At 40.0% G+C, this 27,020-nt stretch overlaps 1 long non-coding RNA gene across 3 annotated transcripts in view; it reads right to left on the bottom strand.

Annotated features, from left to right (window-relative positions):
- LOC141585156 (uncharacterized) overlaps nucleotides 1-27,020 on the bottom strand; it is a 118,996-nt gene that overhangs the window by 82,751 nt on the left and 9,225 nt on the right. For 2 of the 3 annotated variants that reach the window (XR_012518509.1, XR_012518510.1), the window contains exon 2: nucleotides 4,624-4,743. The exons of the other annotated variant lie outside the window; for it this stretch is intronic. This is a non-coding gene — a long non-coding RNA (uncharacterized LOC141585156). The remainder of the gene's footprint in view (nucleotides 1-4,623; nucleotides 4,744-27,020) is intronic. 3 annotated transcript variants of the gene reach the window in all.

Below are 27,020 nucleotides of genomic sequence, written 5' to 3'. Positions count from 1 at the left end.
ACGATTCCTCAATGACCTAAAAATAGAAATCCTATTTGACCCAGCAATCCCATTACTGGGTATATATCCAAAGGATTATAAATCATTCTACTATAAGGACACATGCACATGAATGTTCATTGCAGCACTGTTTACAATAGCAACAACCTGGAACCAACCCAAATGCCCACCAATGATAGACTGGATAGAGAAAATGTGGTACATATACACCATGGAATATTATGCAGCCATCAAAAACGATGAGCTCGTGTCCTTTGTAGGGACATGTATGAACCTGGAAACCATCATTCTCAGCAAACTGACACAAGAGCAGAAAAACAAACACTGCATGTTCTCACTCATAGGCAGGTGTTGAACAATGAGAACACATGGACACAGGGAGGGGAGCACTACACACTGGTGTCCGTTGGGGGAAAATGGGGGAGGGACGGGGTGGTGGTGAGGTGGGAAGAGATAGCATGGGGAAAAATAACAGATACAGGTGAGGGGAAGGAAGGCAGCAAACCACACTGCCATGTGTGTACCTATGCAACAATCTTGCATATCCTTCACATGTACCCCAAAACCTGAAATGCAATTAAAAAAAAAAAAGAAGAAAAAGAAAAAAAAACTTATTCATCACAATCAAGTAGGCCTCATTCCAGGGATGCAAGGCTGGTTCAACATACACAGTCTATAAACGTAATTCACCACATCAACAGAACCAAATACAAAAACCACATGATTATCTCAATAGATTCAGGGAAGGCCTTTGAAAAAATTCAACAGTGCTTTATGCTAAAAACTCTCAATAAACTAGGTAACTAAGGAACATATCTCAAAACAATAAAAGGTATTTATGACAAACCTACAGCCAATATCATACAGATGGGCAAAAACTGGAAGCATTCCCTTTGAAATCCAGCACTAGACAAGGATGCTTTTTCACACCACTCCTATTCAATATAGTACTGGAAGTTCTAGCCAGAGCAATTAGGCAAGAAAACAAAATAAAGTGTATTCAATTAGGAAAAGAGGAAGTCAAATTGTCTCTATTTGCAAATAACATGATTGTATATTTAGAAGACCCTATCATCTCAGCCCAAAATCTCCTGAAACTGATTAGCAACTTTAGCAAAGTCTCAGGATACAAAATCAATGTGCAGAAATCACAAGCATTTCTATACACCAATAATAGACTAACAGAGAGCTAAATCATGAGCAAACTCCCATTAACAATTGTTACAAAGAGAATAAAATACCTAGGAATACAACTAACAAAGGATGTTAAAGAACCTCTTCAAAGAGAACTGTAAACCACTGCTCAAGGAAATAAGAGGACACAAACAGATGGAGAAACATTCCATGTTCACAGTTAGGAAGAATCAATATCCTGAGAGTGGCCATACTGCCTACAATGTTATCCCCATTAAGCTACCAATGACCTTCTTCACAGAACTGGAAAAAACCACCTTAAACTTCATATGGAACCAAAAGAGAGCCCACATAACCAAGACAATCCTAAGCAAAAACAACAAAGCTGGAGGCATCACACTACTGGATTTCCAACTATACTAAACGGCTATAGTAATCAAAACAGCATGGTACTGGTACCAAAACAGAGATGTAGACCAATGGAACAGAACAGAGGTCTTGGAGGCAACACAACACATCTACAACCATCTGATCTTTGACAAACCTGACAAAAACAAGCAATGGGGAAACAACTCCCTGTTTAATAAATTGTGTTGGGAAAACTGGTTAGCCATGTGCAGAAAGCAGAAACTGGATCCCTTCCTGACACCTTACACTAAAATTAACTCCAGATGGATTAAAGACTTAAACATAAGACCTAATACAATAAAAAATCCTAAAAGAAAACCTAGGCAAAACCATTCAGGACATAGGCAGAGGCAAGGACTTCATGACTAAAGCACCAAAAGCATTGGAAACAAAAGCCAAAACAGACAAATGGGACCTAATTAAACTCCAGAGCTTCTGTACAGCAAAAGAATCATTAGAGTGAACCAGCAAGCAACAGAATGGGGAAAAAAATTTGCAATCTATCCCTCTGACAAAGGGCTAATTTCCAGAATCTACAAAGAACTAAAACAGATTTACAAGAAAAAACAAACCCATCCAAAAGTGAGAGAAGGATATGAACAGATACTTTTCAAAAGAAGACATATATGAGGCCAAAAAACATATGAAAAAATGCTTATCATCACTGATTGTTAGAGAAATGCAAATCAAAACCACAGTGAGATATCACCTCACACCAATTATAATGGCGATCATTAAAAAATGTGGAGGCAACAGATGCCAGAGACGATGTGGAGAAATAGGAACACTTCTGCCCTGTTGGTGGGAGCGTAAACTAGTTCAACCAGTGTGGCGTTTCCTCAAGGACCTAGAAATAGAAATTCCTTTCGACCCTGCAATCCCATTACTTGTTATATACCCAATGGATTATAATTCATTCTATGATAAAGACACATGCACATGTATGCTCATAGCGGCAGTGTTTACAATAGTAAAGACCTGGAGCCAACCGAAATCCCCATCTACGATAGACTGGACAAGGAAAATGTGGCACATATACACCATGGAATACTATGCAGCCATAAAAAATGCTGAGTTTGTGTCCTTTTAGGGACATGAATGAATCTGGAAACCCTAACTAAGTCTCAGCAAACCGACACAAGAACAGAAAATCAAACACCACATGTTCTCACTCATAGGCAGGTGATGAACAATGAGAACACATGGACACAGGGAGGGAAGCATCACACGCTGGGGTCTGTTGTGGGAGGGTAAGGGAGGGACAGCGGTGGGATGGGGATGTTGGGGAGGGATAACATGGGGAGAAATGCCAGATGTAGGTGACAGGGGGATGGAGGCAGGAAACAACATTGCCATGTGTGTACCTATGCAACAATCCTGCATGATCTGCACATGTACCCTAGAACCTAAAGTACTATAATAAAAAAAATTAAAATAAAAAAAATTATCACCTAGGCACATTGTCATCAGGTTATCTAAAATTAAGATGAAGGAAAGAATCAAGAGCTGTAAGACAAAATCGCCAGTAACCTATAAAGGAAAACCTGTCAAATTAACAGCAGATTTCTCAGCAGAAAACCTACAATCCATAAGGGATTAAAGCCCTATCTTCGACCTCCTCAAACAAAGCAATTATCAGCCAAGAATTTTGTATGCAGTAAAACTAAGCCTCATATGTGAAAAAAAGATACAATTTTTTTCAGACAAAAAATGCTGAGAGAATTTGCCATTGCCAAACCACTACTACAAGAATTGCTAAAAGGATCTCTATATCTTGAAACAAATCCTGGAAACCTAACAAAACAGAACCTCTTTAAAGCATAAATTTCACAGGACCTATAAAACAAAGACACAATTTAAAAAACAAAAACCAAGGTATATAGACAACAAATGGCATGATGAATGCAATGGTACTTCCTACCTTAAGACTAACACTGAATGTGAATGGCCTAAATGCTCCACTTAAAAGACAGAATTGCAGAATATATGAGAACTCACCAACCGTCTGCTTCCTTCAAGAGACTCACCTAACACACAAGGATTTGCACAAACTAAAGGTAGAGCAGTGGAAAAAGACATTTTGTACAAATGGACAACAAAAGCAATCAGAAGTAGCTATTCTTACATCAGACAAAACAAACTTTAAAGCAATAGCAGTTAAAAAGGCAAACATGGACAGTATAAAAACCCTTGTCCAACAGAAAAATGTCATGATATTAAACATATATGCACTTAACACTGAATCTTCCAAATTTATAAGAAAATTACTAATAGATCTATGAAATGAGATAGACAGCAGTACAATAATAGTGGGGGATTCTAACACTACTCTGACAACACTAGACAGGTCATAAAGACACAAAGTCAACAAAGAAACAATGGACTTAAACTATAAGTTGGAACAAATCGACTTAACAGATATAAACAAAAAATTCCATCCAACAGCAGCAGAATACACATTTTATTCAACAGTGAATAGAACTTTCTCCACGATAAACTATATGATGGTAGACAAAACAAGCCTCAATAAATTTAATAAAATCAAAATTATATCAAGCACTCTCTCAGACTATAGTGGAATAAAACTGGAAATCAACTCCTAAAGGAACCTTCAAAATCATGCAAGTACCTGAAAATTAACCTGCTCCTGAATGGTCATTGAGTCAAAAATGAAATTAAAAAATTATTCAAGCTGAATGACAATAGTGACACAACCTATCAAAACCTCTGCGGGACTGCAAAGGCAGTGCTAAGAGGAAAGTTCATAGTCCTAAATGCCTACATCAAACAGTCTGAAAGAGCATAAACTGACACGCTAAGATCACACCTCAAAAAACTACAGAAACTAGAACAAACCAAACCAAAACCCAGCAGAAGAAAGAAGATAACCAAGACCAGAGCAGAACTAAATTCAAACAAACATATGATACAAAAGATAAATGGGGCCGGGCACAGTAGCTCACTTTGGGAGGCCAAGGTGGGCAGATCAGGAGGTCAGGAGTCTGAGACCATCCTGTCCAACATGGTGAAACCCCATTTGTACTAAAAATACAAAAATTAACGGTGTGTGGTTGTGGGTACCTGTAATCCCAGCTACTTGGGAGGCTGAGGCAGGAGAATTGCTTGAATCCAGAAAGCAGAGGTTGCAGTGAGCCGATCATGCTACTGCACTCCAGCCTGGGTGCCAGAGCAAGACTCCATCTAAAAAAAAAAAAAAAAAAAAAAAAAGAAAGAAAGAAAAGATAAATGAAACAAAGGCTGGTTTTTTAAAAAAGACAAATAAAATTGATAGCTCATTTGTGAGATTAACCAAAAAGAGAGAAAATTCAAATAAGCTCAATTAGAAATGCAACAGGAGATATTACTACTGATATCACAGAAATACAAAAGATTATTCAAGGCTATTATGAACACATTTATGTAAATAAACTAGAAAGCCTAGAGATGATACATTCCTGGGAAAATACAGTCTTCCTGGCTTAAATCAGAAAGAATTAGATACCCTGAACAAGCAGCAAGATTGAAATGGTAATTTAAAAATTACCACCACCACCAACAAAAAACAGCTGGATTCACAACAGAATTCTACCAGACATTCAAAGAAGAAACGTGACCAATCCTGTTGACAGTATTCCAGAAGATAGAGGAAGAGAGAACCATCCCTAAATCATTCTATGAATCCAGTATCACCCTAATGCCAAAATCAGGAAAGGGCATAAACAAATAAAAAATAAATAATACAGACCAATATCGCTGATGAACATAGATGCTAAAATCCTTAACAAAACACTAGCTAATCTAATTCAACAACATATTAAAATGATAATCCAGCATGATTAAGTGGGTTTCATGCCAGGGATGCAGGGATGGTTTAACATACACAAGTCAATAAATGTGATACACATAAAAAGAATTAAAAACAAAAATCAAGTGATCATCTTAATAGATACAAAAAAAGCATTTGACAACATCCATCATCACTTTATGATGAAAACTCTCAGCAAAATCAGCATACAAGAGACATACCTCAAGGTAATAAAGCCATCTAAGACAAACCCACAGCCAACATAATACCGAATGGGGAAAAGATGAAAGCATTACCTCTGATTCCTGGAGCAAGACAAGGATGCCCACTCTCACCACTCCTCTTCAACATAGTACTGGAATTCCTAGCCAGAGCAGTGAGACAAGAGAAAGAAAGAAAGGCATCCAATTTGATAAAGAAGAAGGCAAACTGTTACTGTTTGCTAATTATATGATTATTTACCTAGAAAACATGAAGACTCCTCCAGAAAGCTCCTAGAACTGATAAAAAAAAAAAATTCAGCAAAGTTTCTGGATACAAAATTAATGTACACAAATCAGTAGCTCTTCTATAAACCAACATCAACTAAGCAAAGAATCAAATAAAGAACTTAACTTCTTTTATAATAACTGCAAAAATAAAATACTTAGGAACATACCTATCCAAGGAGGTGAAAGACTGCTACAAAGGAAACTACAAAACACTGCTGAAAGAAATCACAGACAGCACAAATGAAAACACATCCCATGCTCATGGATGAGTGGAATCAATATTGTGAAAATTACCATACTGCCAAAAGCAATCTTCAAATTCAATACAATCCCCATCAAAATACCACCAGCATTCTTCACAGAATTTTAAAAAAAAATTCTAAAATTCATATGGAACCAAAAAGTCTGCAAAATCAAAGCAACACAAAGCAAAATGAACAAATCTGGAGGTATCACACTACCTCATTTCAAACTACACCGTAAAGCCATAGTCACCAAAACGTCATGGTATTGGTATAATAGGCACACAGACCAATAGAACAGAATAGAGAACCCAGAAATAAAGCCAAATACAGCCAACTGATCTTTCACAAAGCAAATAAAAACAAAGTGAGGAAAGGTCACCCTTTTAAACAAATGGTGCTGAAATAATTGGCTAGTCACATGTAGGAGAATGAAATTAGATTATCACCTCTTACCTTATACAAAAATCGACACAAGACGGATTAAGGACTTAAACCCAAGACCTGAAACTCTAAAAATTCTGGATGATAACTTTGGGAAAACCCTCTAGACATTAGCTTAGGCAAGGATTTCATGACCAAGAACCCAAAAGGGAATGCAACAAAAACAAAGATAAATAGCTGGAACCTAATTTAACTAAAGAGCTTTTGCATGGCAAAAGGAAAAGTCAGCAGAATAAACAGATAATCCACAGAGTGAAAGAAAATCTTCAAAATCTATACATCTGACAAAGGACTAATATCTAGAATCTACAACTAACTCAAACCAGCGAGAAAAAAAAAAATCCCAACAAAAAGTGGGCTAAAGACATGAATAGACAATTCTCAAAAGAAGATACACAAGTGGGCCAGGTGCAGGGGCTCACACTTGTGCAGTTTGTTGTTGTTGTTGTTGTTGTTGTTGTTGTTGTTGTTGTTGTTGTATTTTAAAAATTACAGGCCAGACACTGTGCCTCAGGCCTGTAATCAGCACTTTGGGAGGCCAAGGCTGGTGGACTGCCTGAGGTCAGGAGTTCGAGACCAGCTTGGCCAATATGGTAAAACCCCATCTCTACTAAAAATACAAAAATTAGCCAGGCATGGTGGCAGGCATCTGTAATCCCAGCTACTTGGGAGGCTGAGGCAGGAGAATCACTTGAACCTGGGAGATGGAGGTTACAGTGAGCCAAGATCATACCATTGCACTCTACCTTGGGTGGTAAGAGTGAGACTTTGTCTCAAAAAAAGATATACAAATGGCCAAGAAACATATGAAAAATTGCTCAACATCACTAATGATCAGGAAAATGTAAATCAAAACTACAGTGCAATTACCACCTTACTCCTGCAAGAATGGCCATAATAAAAAAATAGTAGATGTTGGTTAGGATGCGGTGAATAGTGAACACTTCTACACTGTTGGTGGGAATATAAACTAGTACAACCGCTATGGAAAACAGTATGGAGATTCCGTAAAGAACTAAAAAGTAGGACTACCATTTGACCCAGCATTCTCACTACTGGGTATCTATCCAGAGGAAAATAAGTCATTATACAAAAAAAGACACTCACATATGAGTGTTTATAGCAGCACCATTCACAATTCCAAAATTGCGGAATCAACCCAAATCGCCATTAATCAATGAGTGAATAAAGAAATTGTGGTAATTGTATATCATGGAATACTACTCAGCCATAAAAAGGAATGAGTTGCCGGGCGTGGTGCCTCAAGCCTGTAATCCCAGCACTTTGGGAGGCTGAGGCGGGTGGATCACAAGGTCAAGAGATCAAGACCATCCTGGTCAACATGGTGAAACCCCGTCTCTACTAAAAATACAAAAAATTAGCTGGGCATGGTGGCACGTGCCTGTAATCCAAGCTACTAAGGAGCCTGAGGCAGGAGAATTGCCTGAACCCAGGAGGCGGAGGTTGCGGTGAGCCGAGATCGTGCCATTGCACTCCAGCCTGGGTAACAAGAGCGAAACTCCATCTCAAAAAAAAAAAAAAAAAAAAAAAAAAGGAATGAGTTATGGCATTCACAATGACCTGGATGAGACTGGAGACTATTATTCTAAGTCAAGTAACTCAGGAATGGAAAATGAAACTTCACATGTTCTCACTCACAAGTAGGAGCTAAGCTGTGAGGATGCAAAGGCGTAACAATGACACAGTGGACTTTGGGGACTCAAGGGGAAAGTGTGGGAAGGGAGTGAGGGGTAAAAGACTACAAATAGGGTGCAGTGTATACTTCCTGAGTTATGGGTGCACCAGAATCTCACAAATCACCACTAAAGAACTCACTCATATAACCAACCACCACCTGTTCCCCAATATCCTACGGAAACTAAAAAAATAAAGACAATGATGAAGGAAAGATCATAAAAGAGGTAAGGAATCTGTGATACGGGGTTTGACTTGGCTTTGGTTAACTGATACTATGAACACAAAGGAATGTCCTTGCTGCTAAACATTGTCTGGTAAGTGGTGTACTATAACTTCTGTCATAATATACAGATGTTAAGGGCCTGATTCTAGTTGCTTTATACTGAAATATGGACTCATATGTCAGGAGCGGGAGAGACCTCAGTAAGATTAGGTAGTTGTGAATAAGGAAGCGGCTCTTTATTTGATGAATGGGTAAAAAAGACATCTGCTTTGCTTATGGGAATCCTTCTAGCTATTTGAAGTCTGTTCATTGTCATTCTTTCTATATATTTTATGTCTTTCAAACAAAGTATATATTTTGACTTTTTTCTTTGCTAGATTATTATATTGTGATTAAGGTGGTAAGATTATAGACAAAGTAAATCAGTATTTAGGTGGTCCCAATGTTAGGTTAGATAATACCTACAGCATTTGGAATAGTCCCAAAATGTCATTTAATTTCTTTTTTTCTCCTCTTAGCCCTGTGAAACTTAATATCCTTGTTTTAACTACCTGTGAGTCATCCAAATTTCCTTAACTTGTAAGTGTTGGAAATTTTAACTGTATGTGCTGTGAGGATATATTTTAGGAGCTTGTGATCTACCCAGGGAGTTAGTCTAACCAAGCACCCAGATCTATATAACCTGCTTGCCTTGTTTTCTACTCTTTCTACTCACATTTTATAATATTGAGGTTATATTTTATGCAATTATGGGGAAAGTGAAATGTAACTATGGTATTTGCAAATTTAGAGAAGTCCTAAAGGTCTTAGGTCACATCTCTTGAATATCAAGTGTCAATTCATGCATCTCTAGACTGAAGATGATAGCACTTATTTCTTATGATTGTGAAACTTAAGATCATGTATGAAATAGGAGTGACAAAAATAAATTGAAATGTAGATGTGGGTGATTTAATGGGTTTACAGTCTGATTTAAGGTCAAAGAATTCAGTCTGTTTGCTTTTGAAGTGAGGGATCAGTTTTTCCAAACAAAAGTCATTTAAATATAAAAAAGGACCTGTGGATACAAAGAAACAATAATTAAAGTATACTACAGTTTGGGTTTTCATGACCTATTTACAGGCATTCCAATTAGATTCAAGTAACTCCTCTTCTTGATTATTGTAATTTTTTCTCTTTGCTTCAAGGATGTCTAGTATTGAATTTGATTCCAGTGATTTCTGGTGAGATCACAGATTATCTTAACAGTTATCTCAATATGATGAATTACTCTTGGACTTTTAATTCCACATCAGGAAATAAAATGAAGGCCATTATTAAAGACTTTATAACAGAAGAATCTTGGGACTGTGATTGGGATTACATCAGTTTTTATGATAGACCATATCAGCAATCAAGATTACTTTGTAAATTGATCTTTCTTAAATGGCCTACACTAACTGGCACTAAGTATTTATATAATGAATATACATGTAAAACACAACGTACATTGGCCTTGGGAACAAGAGCACTTTTTGTCAGTGATTTCTCATTAGATTCTTCATCAGAATCCCAGAGCATTACTGAGTACAGTGGGATGAGCATAAGATCACATTCACTGGATCTTGAGTTCTTCCAAATTCTGGCTTGTCTTGACTTTTTAGTCCAAAAATTCCTATCTCATTTTACCATTAGTTGACATTCTAATTTTGTTTTTCTCCAGACACCATATTTTTTAAAGGGTTTTATTTTTCTAAACTGCTTTTTTAGATGGTAACTTTTTTTTTGAAAACTTAATTTATTCAATGGTACCAGTATCAGATTTCATACTCATAGCAGAGGTGGCCCTTTTTAGACCTCAGATAAATTAAAATTGGGAAAGGACCAGTTAGCTGGAATAAATTTACTGATTAGTGGTGCTGAGAACTGAGAAATTAATGGTTGGAGGTGCTGGGAGTCAAACCCAGGGCCGTGTACATTTGAGGTAACTGACTACCACTGAGCTACACTTGCTTACCAAGTTCGAATAATCTTCAGAAATGTATTGGCCACATAGTGTCTGTCTTGAGTATTTGGCAGTATTCCATTCTAAGAATAACTCATGGAGGGACATTTTTTGAAAGATTTTGTAATCCAATATTGCATCGACTTCTCTAGTTGCCTCTCGGTTCTGCCACTTAGGGCACCATTAAAATCCATTTATTGCAAAGGTCAAGAGGAGCATTTTTGATGCTTTCTTTTTCCAGGGACCTTGACCCATCCTATGATACTCCCAGATTTATAACGCCAGTAAGTTCAGAATTTTGCTTTGAAGTTCTAAAGTTTCCTAACTTTCCTATCAGTGAGTATGGCTCTTATTAGACTCTAAAGGAGTTAGAGCACGGAGGAGGGGAAGATTTATAAGTTTGAGCGATTTGTTTTCCTTAAGTTTAACAGGACGCCTCATCACACTCTTCAACCCTAATTTCTGTCAATACCCTTTCACCAAAGACCCCAGAAATGTACTTGTAGTTGAACAAATTGCATTTAGCATTCATTGCAGAGAAGGAGAATACCATGGAAAACCATGGGGTATCTCAGTAAGGAGGTATTAGAGAAACCTATTAGAGTGCTTGGGCTTTGGGTAATTTTGGAGAGGGTCTAAGGAAATGGACTTTGTTTTGAATTGGTTGCTGTCAGACAGTAGAGCAATTTTATGATGGCTATCTCAGTTAAAAGGAGGCCTGACTAGAGTAAGGATAAAACTATAATTGGTAAAGCAGAATCAGTTTTCCTCATTTTAGCCAAGAGAGGGAGGAGTGTGGTATTTTGGTGGTTACATAGACTAGCACCTTACCATAGACTAGCACTATCCTGTCTGCTGTTGATGTTCTGTGAGATGGTCTATGTCCAGTGAGAAAAAAACATAGTCCAGCTATGAGCATCAAACCAGGTTCTGTACATCAGGGACTGCGCTTCTCTTTCTCACTCCTTAATATTCTCCAACCAGGTAACATCAGTTCTCTTTAAAAGCTCAGATTAATCAAAATTTCAGAGGTGTCAAATGATTGCAAATGAGACAACCTGAATTTCTGAAATGAGATGGTTTAATTCTACATAAGGAGAATGCTGGGAAGATGGCCGCCTAAGAACAGCTCAGGACTTCAGCTCCCAGTGAAAGTGCAGAGGGTGAGTGGACACCGCATTTCCAGACGAATTTTTATTGCCCATAGACCAGGAGATACCCAGGCAGAGGGGTCGCCAGTGCGCCAGTCCCAGCCGGTGAGGCTGTTTTGGCCCCCGAGGGGCTGATTTGGCCCCCGTGGCTGCTGTGACCACGCACTGTTGCAGCGGTTCTCCATACAAAAGCCACTGGTCTGGAAGCCCTCTTAGCTGGCGATCGGAGCCCTGAGACGGTAGAGTTGCCCATTCATCTGAAATAGTGACTCAGGCGAGGAGATTCCTAGGCAAAAAATCCGCCAGGAGCCGGCGCCGCTGTTTGAGCTGACTCCGTGAGTCACAGCACGGGAGATCCCCGGGCCTTTTCAACAAGCGACTGGAACGCGGGGTCCTTCAACTTAAAAGACTCTGAGTCAGGGAGCCAGGTGATCAGGCGCGGTTGGTCCCACCCCTCCATCCCCAACAACAACGAAAACAAAAATAGTAATTGGAAACCCTCTGGGTTGAGCCCTTCAAACCAAGCACAGCTGAACCCGGGACAGTCCGGCTCGGTGGGGGAAGGGCGTCCGCCATTACTGAGACTCTCCACCACTACAGAGGCAGGCCACCATCACTGACGCAACCTGCCGCTGCCGAGGCAACCTGCCACAACAGAGAGAGTCCCCCATAACAGAGGCGGGGCCACCGTGGCTGAGTCTGTTCTAACTACGCCCATATAAACAGGACTGCAGGGAAGAGCACAGGGCAGCTGGGCAGAGCCCACAGCAGCTCAGCAAAGCCCCTGTGGGAAGGCAGTGGCTAGGCGTACTGCTATCTGGGCGGGTCAGAACTGAAAGAAAAATCAAAAAAGGCAGTAGCGCAACGGAAACTCATAAAGCCCCAACTCCCCAGGACAGAGCACCTGGGAACAAAAAGTTGTTTATGAGTTCAGCTGCAGCAGACCTAAACGTACCTGCCCAGCAGCTCTGAATGAACAACGGAGCTCACAGCTCAGGACTTAAGCCCCAATAAAAGATAGACTGTCTCCTCAAGTAGTTCCCTGAACCCCATAGATCCAAAGAAGCGCCTCATAAGGGAGAGAACAGACTGACAGTAGGCAAGCACTCTTCTGGGACAAAGATAGCAGAAGAGGAAACTGGCAGCAACCCTTACTGTTCTGCAGCTGCTGCAGGTGATCCCAGGCAAGCAGGGCCCAGAGAGGACCTCAGCAGTCCTACAGCAGAGGGGCCAGACTGTTAGAAGGAAAGCTTAAAAAAAAAAAAAAAAAAAAGAAGTAACTTCAGCATCCACGAACTAGAAGCTCACTCAGAGACCCAATCTGAAAGACAGTAACTACAAAGACAACAGGTGGATAAACCCACAAAAATGGGAAGAAACCAGCACAAAAAGGATGAAAACTCCCGAAACCAGAACCCCTCTCCTCCTAAAAGGGATCACAACTCCTCACCAGCAAGGGAACCAGACCAGATGGAGGAGGGTGAAGAAATGACAGAATCAGACTTCAGAAGGTGGGTAGTAAAAAAATACAGTGAGCTAAAAGAACATGTTTTAACCCAATGCAAAGAAACTAGGAACCTTGAAAAAAGGTTGGACGAAATGCTAACAAGAATGGACAACATAGAAAGGATTATAAGTGAATTGATGGTGCTGAAAAACACGACACAAGAACTTCGCGAAGCATGCACAAGTTTCAACAGCCGAATTGACCAAGCAGAAGAAAGGATATCAGAGGTCAAAGATCAACTCAATGAAATAAAAAGAGAAGGCAAGAACAGAGAAAAAAGCGCAAAAAGGAATGAACAAAATCTTCAAGAAATGGGGGACTATGTGAAAAGACCTAATCTACGTTTGATAGGTGTATCTGAATGTGATAAAGAGAATGAATCCAAGCTGGAAAATACTCTTCAGGATATTATCCAGGAAAACTTCCCCAACCTAGCAAGGCAGGCCAATATTCAAACCCAGGAAATACAGAGAACACCACAAAGATATTCCTCAAGAAGAGCAACCCCAAGGCACATAATCGTCAGATTCACCAGGGTTGAAATGAAAGAGAAAATGCTAAGGGCAGCCAGAGAGAAAGGTCGGGTTACCCACAAAGGGAAGCCCATCAGACTCACAGCAGATCTCTCAGCAGAAACCCTACAAGCCAGAAGAGATTGGGGGTCAATATCCAACATCCTTAAAGAAAAGAACTGTCAACCCAGAATCTCCTTCCAGCCAAACTAAGCTTCATAAGTGAAGGAGAAATTAAATCCTTTGCGAACAAGCAAGAACTCAGAGATTTCATCACCACCAAACCTGCTCTACAAGAACTCCTGAAAGAGGCTCTACACATATAAAGGAGCAACCAGTACCAGCCACTCCAAAAACATACCAAATGGTAAAAGAGCATCAACACAATCAAGAATCTGCATCAACTAACCAACAAAACAGCCAGGTAGCATCAAAATGACAGTATCAAATTCACACATCACAATACTATCCCTAAATGTCAATGGACTAAATGCCCCAATCAAAAGACACAGACTGGCAAATGGGATGAAAAGCCAAAACCCATCAGTGTGCCATATCCAGGAAACCCATCTTACATGCAAGGATACACAAAGGCTCAAAATAAAGGGATGGAGGAAGATCTACCAAGCAAATGGAGAGCAGAAAAAAGCAGGAGTTGCAATTCTCATCTCTGATAAAACAGACTTTAAAGCAACAAAGATCAAAAGAGACAAAGAAGGACATTACATAATGGTAAAAGGATCACTGCAACAAGAAGAGCTAACGATTCTAAATATATTCGCACCCAATACAGGAGCACCCAGATACATAAGGCAAGTTCTTAATGACTTACAAAGAGACTTAGACTCCCACACAATAATAGTGGGAGACTTTAACACCCCACTGTCAATATTAGATCAACCAGACAGAAAATCAACAAGGATATCCAGAACCTGAACTCAGACCTGGAACAAGCAAACCTAATAGACATTTACAGAACTCACCACCCCAAATCCACAGAATATACATTCTTCCCAGCACCACATCACACCTATTCTAAAATTGACCACATAATTGGAAGTAAATCACTCCTCAGCAAATGCAAAAGAATGGAAATCATAACAAACAGTCTCTCAGACCACAGTGCAATTAAGTTAGAACTCAGAATGCAGAAACTAACACAGAACCGCAGAGCTTCATGGAAACTGAACAACTTACTCTGGTATGTTGACTGGATAAACAATGAAATGAAGGCAGAAATAAAGATGTTCTTTGAAACCAATGAGAACAAAGACACAACATACGAGAATCTCTGGGATGCATTTAAAGCAGTCTCTAGAGGAAAATACATAGCAATGAGTGCCCATATGAGAAGAAAGGAGAGATCTAAATTTGACACCCTGTCATCAAAATTGAAAGAGCAAGAGGAGCAAGATCAAATAAACTCAAAATCTAGCAGAAGACAGGAAATAACTAAGATCAGAGCAGAACTGAAGGAAATGGAGACACAAAGAACTCTTCAAAAAATCAATAAATCAAGGAGTTGGTTTTTCGAAAAGATCAACAAAATAGACCACTAGCCAGATTAATAAAAAAGAAAAGAGAATAACCAAATTGATGCAATAAAAAATGATAAAGGGGATATCACCACAGACTCCACAGAAATCCAAATCATCATCAGAGTTATTACAAACGACTCTATGCACATAAACTAGTAAACCTGGAAGAAATGGATAAATTCCTGGACACCTGCATCCTCCCAAGCCTAAACACGGAAGAAGTCGAAACCCTGAATAGACCAATAACAAGGTCTGAAGTCGAGGCAGCAATAAAGAGCCTACCACCCAAAAAAAGCCCAGGTCCAGATGGGTTCACAGCCGAATTCTACCAGACATACAAAGAGGAGCTGCTACCATTCCTTCTGAAACTATTGCAGACAATCCAAAAAGAGGGAATCCTTCCCAAATCATTTTACGAGACCAACATCATCCTGATACCAAAACCCAGCAGAGACTGAACAAGAAAAGAAAATTTCAGGCCAATATCCATGATGAACATAAATGTAAAAATCTTCAATAAAATACTGGTAAACCGATTGCAACAGCATATCAAAAAGCTCATCCACCATGATCAAGTAGGATTCATCCTGGGGATGCAAGGCTGGTTCAACATAAGCAAGTCCAAAAACGTAATTCACCACATAAACAGAACCAAAGACAAAAACCACATGATTATCTCAATTGATGCAGAGAAGGTCTTTGACTAAATTCAACAGCCCTTTATGCTAAAAACCCTCAATAAACTAGGTATTGATGGAACGTATCTCAAAACAATAAAAGCTATTTATGACAAACCAACAGCCAATATCATACTGAATGGGCAAAAACTGGAAGTATGCCCTTTGAAATCTGGCACTAGACAAGGATGCCCTCTCTCACCACTCCTATTCAATATAGTACTGGAAGTTCTAGCCAGAGCAATCAGGCAAGAAAAAGAAATAAAGGATATTCAAATTGGAAAGGAGGAAATCAAATTGTCTCTATTTGCAGATGACATGATTGTATATCTAGAAGACCCCATCATATCAGCCCAAAATCTCCTGAAACTGATAAACAACTTCAGCAAAGTCTCAGGATACAAAATCAACATGCAAAAATCACAAGCATTCCTATACACCAATAACAGACTTAAAGAGAGCCAAATCAAGAATGAACTGCCATTCACAATTGCTACAAAGAGAATAAAATACCTAGGAATACAACTAACAAGGAACATAAAGGACCTCTTCAAGGAGAACTACAAGCCATTGCTCAACAAAATAAGAGAGGACACAAACAGATGGAGTAACATTCCATGTTCATGGTTACGAAGAATCAACATCATGAAAATGGCCATACTGCCCAAAGTAATTTACAGATTCAACGCTATTCCCATCAAACTACCAATGACCTTCTTCACAGAACTGGAAAAAAACACCTTAAACTTCACATGGAACCAAAAGAGAGCCCGCATAGCCAAGTCAATTCTAATCAAAAAGAACAAAGCTGGAGGCATCACATTACCAGACTTCAAACTATACTACAAGGCTACCGTAATCAAAACAGCATGGTACTGGTACCAAAACAGACATATAGACCAATGGAACAGAACAGAGGCCTCAGAGGAAAAACAACATACCCACAACCATCTGATCTTCGACAAACCTGACAAAAACAAGCAATGGGGAAAGGATTCCCTGTTTAATAAATGGTGTTGGGAATACTGGCTAGCCATGTGCAGAAAGCAGAAATAGGACCCCTTCCTGACACCTTACACCAAAATTAACTCCAGATGGATTAAAGACTTAAACATCAGACGTAATATCATAAAAACCCTAGAAGAAAATCTAGGCAAAACCATTCGGGACATAGGTGTAGGCAAGGACTTCATGACCAAAAACACCAAAAGCAATGGCAACAAAAGCCAAAATAGACAAATGGGACCTAATCAAACTCCACAGCTTCTGCACGTCAAAAGAAATGGTCAGTCGAGTGAATCGGCAACCAACAGAATGGGAAAAAATTTTTGCAGTCTACTCATCTGACAAGGGGCTGATATCCAGAATCTACAAAGAACTAAAACAGATCTACAAGAAAAAAACAAACAAGCCGACTCAAAAATGGGCGAAGGATATGAACAGATATTTTACAAAAGAAGACATACAGGAGGCCAACAAACACATAAAAAAAATGCTCATCATCACTGGTCATTAGAGAAATGCAAATCAAAACTACATTGAGATACCATCTCACACCAGTTAGAATGGCGATCATTAAAAAATCTGGAAACAACAGATGCTGGAGAGGATGTGGAGAAATAGGAACACTTTTACACTGTTGCTGGGAGTGTAAATTAGTTCAACCTTTGTGGAAGACAGTGTGGCGATTCCTCAAGGACCTAAAAATAGAAATCCCATTTGACCCAGCAATCCCATTCCTGGGTATATATCCAAAGGATTATAAATCATTCTACTATAAGGACATGTGCACACGAATGTTCATTGCAGCACTGTTTACAATAGCAAAGACCTGGAACCAACCCAAATGCCCAACGATGATAGACTGGATAGGGAAAATGTGGTACATATACACCATGGAATATTATGCAGCCATCAAAAACGATGAGTTCGTGTCCTTTGTAGGGACATGGATGAACCTGGAAACCATCATTCTCAGTAAACTGACACAAAAGCAGAAAATCAAACACCGCATATTCTCACTCATAGGTGGGTGTTGAACAATGAGAACACATGGACACAGGGAGGGGAGCACTACACACTGGTGTCCGTTGGGGGGAAATGGGGGAGGGACGGGGGGGTGGGGAGATAGGAAGAGACAGCATGGGGAGAAATGACAGATACAGGCGAGGGGACGGAAGGCAGCAAATCACACTGCCATGTGTGTACCTATGCAACAATCTTGCATGTTCTTCACATGTACCCCCAAACCTAAAATGCAATAAAATATATATAAAATAAATAAATAAATAAATAAATAAATAAATAAATAAAATTCTACATAAGAGTGAAGGGATTTGCATTTATTTGTGAGCTCACCCAATTTTGTTTCAATGAAACATGCAATTTCTGTAACGATTTTGTACCTAATGAATATAGATCCCTGTTGCTACTCACCCTGCTTCCTAGTTAGACTGGCTATCACCCCATTTAAACTGCTATAACAAATACTGTAGACTGAGTGGTTTGCAAACAACAAATATTTATTTCTCACATTTCTGGAGGCTGGCAAGTCCAGGATCCAGGTGCCAGCAGATTTAGTGCCTGGTGAGGGCTCACTTTCTGGTTCTTAGGCACAGCCCATTCTCACTGGGTCCTCACATGAAGGAAGAGGCCTCTAACCAAGCACACTCTGTCTCAAGTTTCACTTCCTAAATCATTCAAATGCTACCTTATCTGAGACCTCTATCATACAATCTAAATAGCTTTCCTTCATCTTTTCTTCTAGGCATTGATCATGGCCTGGCAGAGTATATCTTTCATTCATTTATAATTTGCCTCTTTCACCAGAATTAAAATTTCCTGGCAGCAGAACTTAGTCTCTTTTGTTCTTACCGCATCCTCAATGTCTGAAACACTGCTTGACAGAAAATACTTGATTTTTAAAAGAAAAAGTGGTAAAAATAACCCTGAATGAGAGAAGAGCTTGGTAACTTAGGGAACTGTCAAAGGTCAGAGTGGCTAGAGATTGAATGAGGACAGACTAGAATGAGGTGTGGTGGTGGAGAAGAGAGGCTTTCTCCAATTGTGTAGCTCAGGCTAAGATAGTGAGTTTAGATGTATTCCAGCTCAATAGGAGGTCATCATAAGTTTTGACAGGGGAGTACTTTAAAGGCTGATCTGGAGTGACAAAGTGAATTGTGTGTACAGTTATGAGGCTCTTGTCTACACCTGCACTACCAAATCCATGCTCCTATTTACATGTAAGTTCCTATTTACATGTAGTAAAAAGTGACAAAACCCACATTTCAAGTGCTCAGTAGCTATGGGTAGTGAGCGACTACCATATTGGATAGCAAAGTTATAGAAAGCTCTATCATTGCAGAAAGTTCTATTGTATTATTGTAGATAATAGGTGATGCTGCTTTAGAGGATGACAGTAGTTGAATGCAAGTGAAGTAGATCAATCTGGAGATAGAACTGAGAAGATTTCCTGATGCACTGAATATGGAATTGAATATGCAAATGAAGAATGACTTAGGTTTATGACATAAGATGTTGGAGGAGGCATTTATGGAGATGGAAAATACGACAGGAAGATTTATAAAGAGATATCTATTTGTACCATGCTAAAAATATTGCTATGATATATCCAGGTTGAGACGTCACTAGATAGCTAGAGATACAACTCGAGCTAGCAGAGGATTTGAGGCTATAACTATCAATTTGGGACTTTTCCACTTTCTCACTATTTTATTTATCATTTATCCTACATCATCGATCTTTTGTATCATTCTCATCAGTTTCAAACATGTTCCAATATCATCCATGATTTAAAACAAACTAAAACTAATGTAAATTCATGATTACCCCATTTCTCTGCTTCATTTTATAGCAAAATTTCTCACTTTTTAAAGGGCTGATGGATTTAGAAGGTTTATGGGATTGGCCGGGCCCAGTGGCTCACACCTGTAATCCCAGCACTTTGGGAGGCTGGATCACAAGGCCAGGAATTCAAAACCAGCCTGGCCAACATGGCGAAACCCAGCCTCTACTTAAAATACAAAAATTAGCTACCTGTAATCCTAGCTACTCAGGAGGCTGAGGCAGGAGAATTGCTCAAACTTGGGAGGCGGAGGTTGCAGTGAGCCGAGATCAGGCCACTGCACTACAGCCTGGGTGACAGAGTGAGACTCTGTCTGAAAAAAAGAAAAAAAAAAAGAAGAAAAGAAAAGAAAGTTTATAGGATCAATGGCTTAGAAGGTCACGGTGAGATCAAATAATTATAGCAAAGAAATATTAATAGACTTAGAGAGGAGGTGGTGATTTAGAAAGTGGGATGTTTGAACTAATTTCAGAGGTGTCAAATGATTACAAATTCAGAGCAGCTATAGTAAAGAATTAAGTGATAAAGGGAATCATAAAAACATAATATTAGCCAATTCTCTCAAGTTCTTCACAGTTGGTGTGCAACCTGGTTATTAACTATTTTGAATATCCCCTTGGTTAAACAGCAAATTTAAGGAACATTGACAAACTGGAATGCATCCAAAGAGCACAATGAGCAGGATGTAGAAGAGTGTGGACATCTGGGAATATTTACCTTGGAGAAGGGAGAAGACAGAAGGATCATAGTTCTTCTTTTTAAGTACTTATGGAATTCTCGAGGAGAGGCTCTCAGGCCATGGACAAAACTTGTTCTGCTTAATATTATCTAATACTTATTAAATATTTGCTATTATCCAGGCATAATCCTAAGAACTTAGAACTAAGACTCGATCTCATGAAGATGAAAATTCATAAATCTTTTAACCATCTTATATCGGTAGTTTACATTATCTTCATTTTAAATATGAGACAGTCAAGCCACAAAAATATTGAATTACTTGCCTCCAGTGACATAGCTAGTAAGCAGAGAATGTGGGACTCAACTGAAGCACTCTGTGTTCTTGGCCACTATTCTAACCACGTGGTAGTCATCACATTGATGCCTTTTGACATAGAAGAGGAAGAACAGCCTAGAAATTAGATCAGTTTAAAAGGAGAAAATGCTGATAAGTTCCAGGTCATATCTTCAAGACTAGTAATTATATATTTGGGGTTATTTTAGAGGAAGCTCTGTATTAGGTGAAATATTCAACTTAATAATCTAGGAGTCTATATTTAAACTAGCCTCTTTTCCAGACACCTATCTTCAACCTATAGGCTTTATAAATATGTTATCTGTATTTCTAAGTCATAAATGAAGTACTGTACTTGGCAGAACCAAGGATAGAATTATTTCCATACGATTTAGACCTTCCCTCCAGGTTAACACTTCCTGTATGGTTATTTAATCACCTGTGGAACTTCCTAGCCTTATAATTACGTACATACGATTTGCTATTGGTTCACAGGGACATCATATGGCACTTTATTAAGTGTTTCACTGAAGTCAAGGTTCATTAAGTTCATCCCATTCCCCCTAGCGACCATCTAATTAGCTCTTTTAAAAAATGAAATTAGGTTAATTTAATGTGGCATGCTAAGGATCCCATGCTGGCTTCTCGTGACCACTGATTCCTCCTCCAAGTGTTCAAAATTTCCTTCTGCGATCATTCCTGTGACATTTTGAGGTTTTCATCCAAATAGACAAAATAAAACTTTATACTTGTGAAAAAGATGCCATTACATGTCACTTTTTAGAGCTTTTCATTTCCCCTACAATGCTTGCTTTGTCCTTCATTATTTTTCTAAAGATTAGGAGCCACATATTTAGGACATTTTAAAACATCCAAGGACCAGGCACAGTGGCTCATGCTTGTAATCCCAGTACTTTGGGAGGCCAAGGCAGGTGAATTGCCTGAGGTCAGGAGTTTTGAGACCAGCCAGGCGAACATGGGGAAACCCTGTCTCTACTAAAAATACAAAAATTAGCCAGATGTGGTGGCAGGTACCTGTAGTCTCAACTACCCAGAAGGGTGAGACAGGAAAACCGCTTGAACCTGGGAGGTAGAGGTTGCAGTGAGAGCTAAGGTCATGCCTCTGCACTCCAGCCTGGGAGATAAGAGTGAGACTATCTCAAAAAAAAATTCAAGAAATTCATATCAAGTATTCATTATGCTTAATTCTTTAAACACTATTTTCAAAACCAAAAGTGAAATGAAATAGGTGAGAACTAACTACTTTACACATAATTTCACTTCCACTGAAGAGTCTTCCTCAGAAATATGGTTTTCAAGGCTGGGTGCAGTGGCTCATGCCTGTAATCCCAACACTTTGGAAGGCCAAGGCGGGTGGATCATTTCAGCTCTAGAGTCCAAGACCAGCCTGGGCAACATGGTAAAACCCCATCTCTACAAAAAAATACAAAAATTAGCTGGGTGTAGTGGCATGTACCTGCAGTCCCAGCTACTTGGGAGACACAGATGGGAGGACTGCTGGAGCCTGGGAGGTCAAGGCTGCAGTGAGCTGAGAGCATATCACGGCACTGCTGGGTGGCAGAATAAAAAATGTGTTTTTTCTAGGAGTTAATCACTGGTTAGCTAAGAAAAAGGAGGTTTACAGACACTATTTACAGATGACTAAATCAATGATTGCTACCAGGAGGTACCTTGGCCTAAAAAGAAGCAACCTTAAGATTTCAGATAAAAAGCCTAAAAAGAAGGAACCTTAAGATTTCAGATAAAAAGCCTAAAAAGAAGCAACCTTAAGATTTCAGATAAAAGCAGGTTGATCATCCTAGCTCTTACACATGAAGAATTGTTAGCTCTTTTTACTGTATGTATAAATCCTGAATAGACAGTTTGGGATTTCCTTTAAATGATGCAATATCACACTCCATTGATGACTGCGTTCTATGTAACTTTCTTGCCTTTTACAACCCAGGAGACACACTGCAGGATTTCAATTTCCAAATGGTTTGGCAAGATGTAAATAATTATGCAAACAACTAGTTATCCACCTATCCTTTCCTCATTCTACTATTTTAAAAAATGGGTTTAAAAACGCCAGGTGCGGTGGCTCAAGCCTGTAATCCCAGCACTTTGAGAGGCTGAGGCGGGTGAATCACAAGGTCAAGAAATCGAGACCATCCTGGTCAACATGGTGAAACCCTGTCTCTACTAAAAATACAAAAAATTAGCTGGGCATGGTGGTGCATGCCTGTAATCCCAGCTACTCAGGAGGCTGAGTCAGGAGAATTGCCTGAACCCAGGAGGCGGAGGTTGCGGTGAGCCAAGATCACGCCATTGCACTCCAGCCTGGGTAACAAGAGCGAAACTCTGTATCAAAAAAAAATAAAAATAAAAAATAAAAAGGGGGTAGGGGGGTTTAAAAACGTGTATAAAGTATAAAAGTAAAACTTGTATTGGGTACTCCAATAATCTCTCCCTCATGAAAAATTACCAGTGTCTTTTTGGCATGGTTTACTAAAACTTTAAGAGTTGAAATTCCCACCTCTAGTGCCATTCCTTCTCTCTCTTTCTCCTTCTGCCTTTCCAGATCCTTTTTCTCCCTAATATGAGACAGAGAAGCTAAAATATTATTGCCATGTTTCTCAGAGTAACAGAATTAATTCTAACCTTCAGAACATTTGTCCTTGAATTGACTATTACTTTAGTACAGAAGAAAAACTTGATTTAAGGGAATACTACTTATCTATTCTGAATGAGGTTCTGTATTAATTGCTATAGAGGTTGTAAATATGAACAAAAATGTGTTCTCAACTTCAAAGGGCTTTATAGGGTTACAGTAACTCTAAGAGACATAATAATTATAAATACACTGACTTTTCTCCTTACAGTTTAGGCAGTTTCCATGGGCAAAACCTCACTTGATCCTTAAAACATTATTGTGAGGAAGATAGGACAGATAGTATTTTCCAAACTCTACAAATGAGATAGAAATTTTAAAAATCCTGAAAAGATGGCAAATAACTAGACACATTGTTATAACTAGATAAATGTGTTCTAATTATATATGTGTATGCATGTGTGTGTGTGTGTGTGTGTGTGTGTGTGTGTGTGGTGTGTGTGTGTGCTCTGCTCTCACTACCTCCCATAGCTTATCCTTGGAAAGAAAGTACCTTGGCTTAGCAAAATATCTGTCCCACTGATCTGTAATAACGTTTTAAATGTCACTTTAGAAATTCCATACTCTTGGTGTCTACAGGAGGTTTCATTAGAACAGTCTCAGAGAGAAATGAGAACAAAATACTAAACACTAATAATATGTAAGTAGATAACTTTACTACATAACTGAGCTCCTTAGATAATGACAGGTTGGGCACAGGTATGGTGGCTCTTGCTTGTAACTCTAGCACTTTGGGAGGGCAAGACACAAAGACTGCTTGAGGCCAGGAGTTCGAGACCAGCCTGAGTAACGTTAAGGAGATTCCCCTCCCAACCACCCCCACATCTCTACAAAAAAATCAATTAGCTAGAAATCATGTCATATGTCTGTGGTCCCGGTTACACAGGCAGCTGAGGTGGGAGGATTGCTTGAGCCTGAGGGGTCAAGGCTGCAGTGAACCATGATCATGCCACTGCACTCCAATGTGGTAACAAAGTCCTGCCTCCATTGAGAGAGAGAAAGAGAGAATGAATATGAAAGGTTGGGGTACCTGTCCTGAACAAAACGGGAAGTTTTGATGGAAGGGAAGAGACACAGACTACAATAAGGCCCTGGACACAGTAGCCTGAGGATCCCTGTTAAACTGAGTATAGGGTGGAGGTGGAGTGGATGTTTAATAGGGGAGAAAAATTGACTCACTTCACAATTTTGCTTCTATTAATACCTAAACCCTGGGGCTCCATTTCAGTTTTCAGTAGACCTATGTTGGAAATTCACCTCCAAGGTACAAGTTTCCCCCACACACCACCAAATACATAATGGTCCTTTAAAAACAAGTCAACTTTGGTACCATCTACCCAGCTGGCATTTACCTTCCTTACCTGGTACCACCCTCATTCTTAGAATTAAAGAAAAAAGGCCAGGCGCGGTGGCTCATGCCTGTAATCCTAGCACTTTGGGAGGCCGAGGCAGGTGGATCACGAGGTCAAGAGATGGAGACCATCCTGGCCAACATAGTGAAACTCTGTCTCTACTAAAATACAAAAATTAGCTGGGTGTGGTGGTGCGCACCTGTAGTCCCAGCTACTCGGGAGGCTAAGACAGAACTGCTTGAACCCGGGAGGTTGCCATGAGCTGAGATCGTGCCACTGTGACATGGTAAAAGCCCCATAATGCTGCATAGCTCAGCCATACCTCAGCTTTCTGTTGAAACTGCTCTCTGTAACCCTAATGTGACAGGCAAGCAGTCCAAACCCATGCCATCTTGGCCACTGCTACTTGTAATAAGTAACTAAGGTCTGTAATTTCCACCCTACCCAGACAAGGTGTAAACTAACGCTTATCTTGACTACTATAAACTACTTAAGTAACAATCGGAATATCCAAAGTCCCCTGGCCCTCGAAATGTCTGAAGCCCCTGACACCCACACCCACCCCTCACCCTCACCCCTGAGGTGGTTTATGGGCATAAAAGGTCTTGACACCCTCCTTTCAGGGCCACAGGTTGGAGAGAGACGCAAGTCGTCTGTGGCTGCTGGCAATAAAGACCCTGCAATTTGACATAATTTTGTCTTGGTGTTGACTTTCTCTGCTCACTCCAGTACATTTTTGGAGGCCCCAGCAAGATTTATCTTTGTCCATCACTAGACAAAAGCCATCTCAGTGTCTCGCCCGGGCATTTCAGGGCCCCAGAATTCTGGCCCCATGGAGGACGGGTGACTCCCTGGCTGACATTCACCCAAAATTCCTCGGAGTCCCAGGAATCTCCTATACAAGGCCTATTACCAGCCCCTCTGGGGCTTCTTAGGAGAATTCTATCCTCATCCTTGGCCCCTTACACCTGTTCCCCTGGCCCATACAAAAGATAGACCCATTAAATTAATTGTACTTTCCTTACAAGATTTAGCTGTAGAGGCACTTTTAAAACTGGTGCTGGAAAGGATAGAACATGAGTATAATGCCTGCCAAAATTGAAAATACTACAAAAAACACAAGACCTGAGTTACTATGGGGAGACAGAAAAAAGAGTGAGAGAGAAAAGAAAGTAGGAGAGAGGAGAAAGAAAGAGAGAGGAGACAGAGAGGAGAGAGAGACAGAGAGAGAGAAAAGAAAGTAGGAGAGAGGAGAAAGAGAAGAGAGAGGAGACAGACAGGAGAGAGAGACAGAGAGAGAGAGACAAGAAAGTAGGAGAGAGGAGAAAGAGAGGAGAGAGGAGAGACAGAGAGAGAGAGAAAAGAAAGTAGGGGAAGGAGAAGAGAGAGACAGAAGAGAGAGAGAGAGAGAGAAGAGAAGAGAAGAGAAGAGAAGAGAAGAGAAGAGAAGAGAGAGAGAGAGGAGGGAGAGAGAAATTTAATGCTTTTCAGAGTCCCTGTGTGCAAGTAGCATTTTTTTTTTTTTTTTGCTCACTGCCAGCTCCGCCCAGCTTGGGGAACTCGTAGTCACTGTGGGTTAAGAAAGCTTTCTGACTCTGGTGTAACCCAAATACCCTTTTAGCACAGTAGCTAACGTATGGGGCCGGCAACTGCAAGATTGTTGGTTCAAATCCTCAGTGAAGCCAGTCCTAAATTAGGGGAATTTAAAGGCTAAGGAAAAACCAAATGGGGGTCATCTAGCTCTCCCAGCCTTGTACCTCCCTCCAATGCATGATGGCCAACTTCAAGGTTGGGTTCTCAGGCCAATATGGGGTGAAATTAACCCCTGGAAAACTCTTCTCTTCCTGTGAACTAGAATGGCCATCTTTTGGAGTTGGGTGGCCAGATACTGGGACCTATGACCCAAAAATCACCCAGGCTGTATGGAAAATGGTGGAAGAAATTCCTGGATATCCTGGCCAGTTTCCATACATCAACCAACGGTTGGATTTAGTCCAATGACCCCCACGCCTGAACCTCGTGGCTGAAGCATTGCATAAAATAGGCTGGACTTCAGGTCATTTTAGCCTGCCCAAAGAAGGGCCCTACCACGCCGGCCATTCTCCCTGCCCCAGAAGAGGATCTAGAATTACCTCTACCTTACTTTAAACCCTCTTAACTGGGGTCCCAGCACCCCTCTCCAGACAGCACTGGTAGCCAGCCCTTGTCCCCACTCCATACCCATAGTGGGGCTCCATACCCACCCAGGGTATTACCCCTCCAGGAGGTGTCCCCCTATAGAAGGAGGTAGCCGGGGCCACCCC

The sequence above is a fragment of the Saimiri boliviensis genome, chromosome 7 (genome assembly GCF_048565385.1).
Source record: "Saimiri boliviensis isolate mSaiBol1 chromosome 7, mSaiBol1.pri, whole genome shotgun sequence".
Taxonomy (NCBI): Eukaryota; Metazoa; Chordata; class Mammalia; order Primates; family Cebidae; genus Saimiri; species Saimiri boliviensis.
This window is presented reverse-complemented; position numbering and strand designations above follow the sequence as displayed.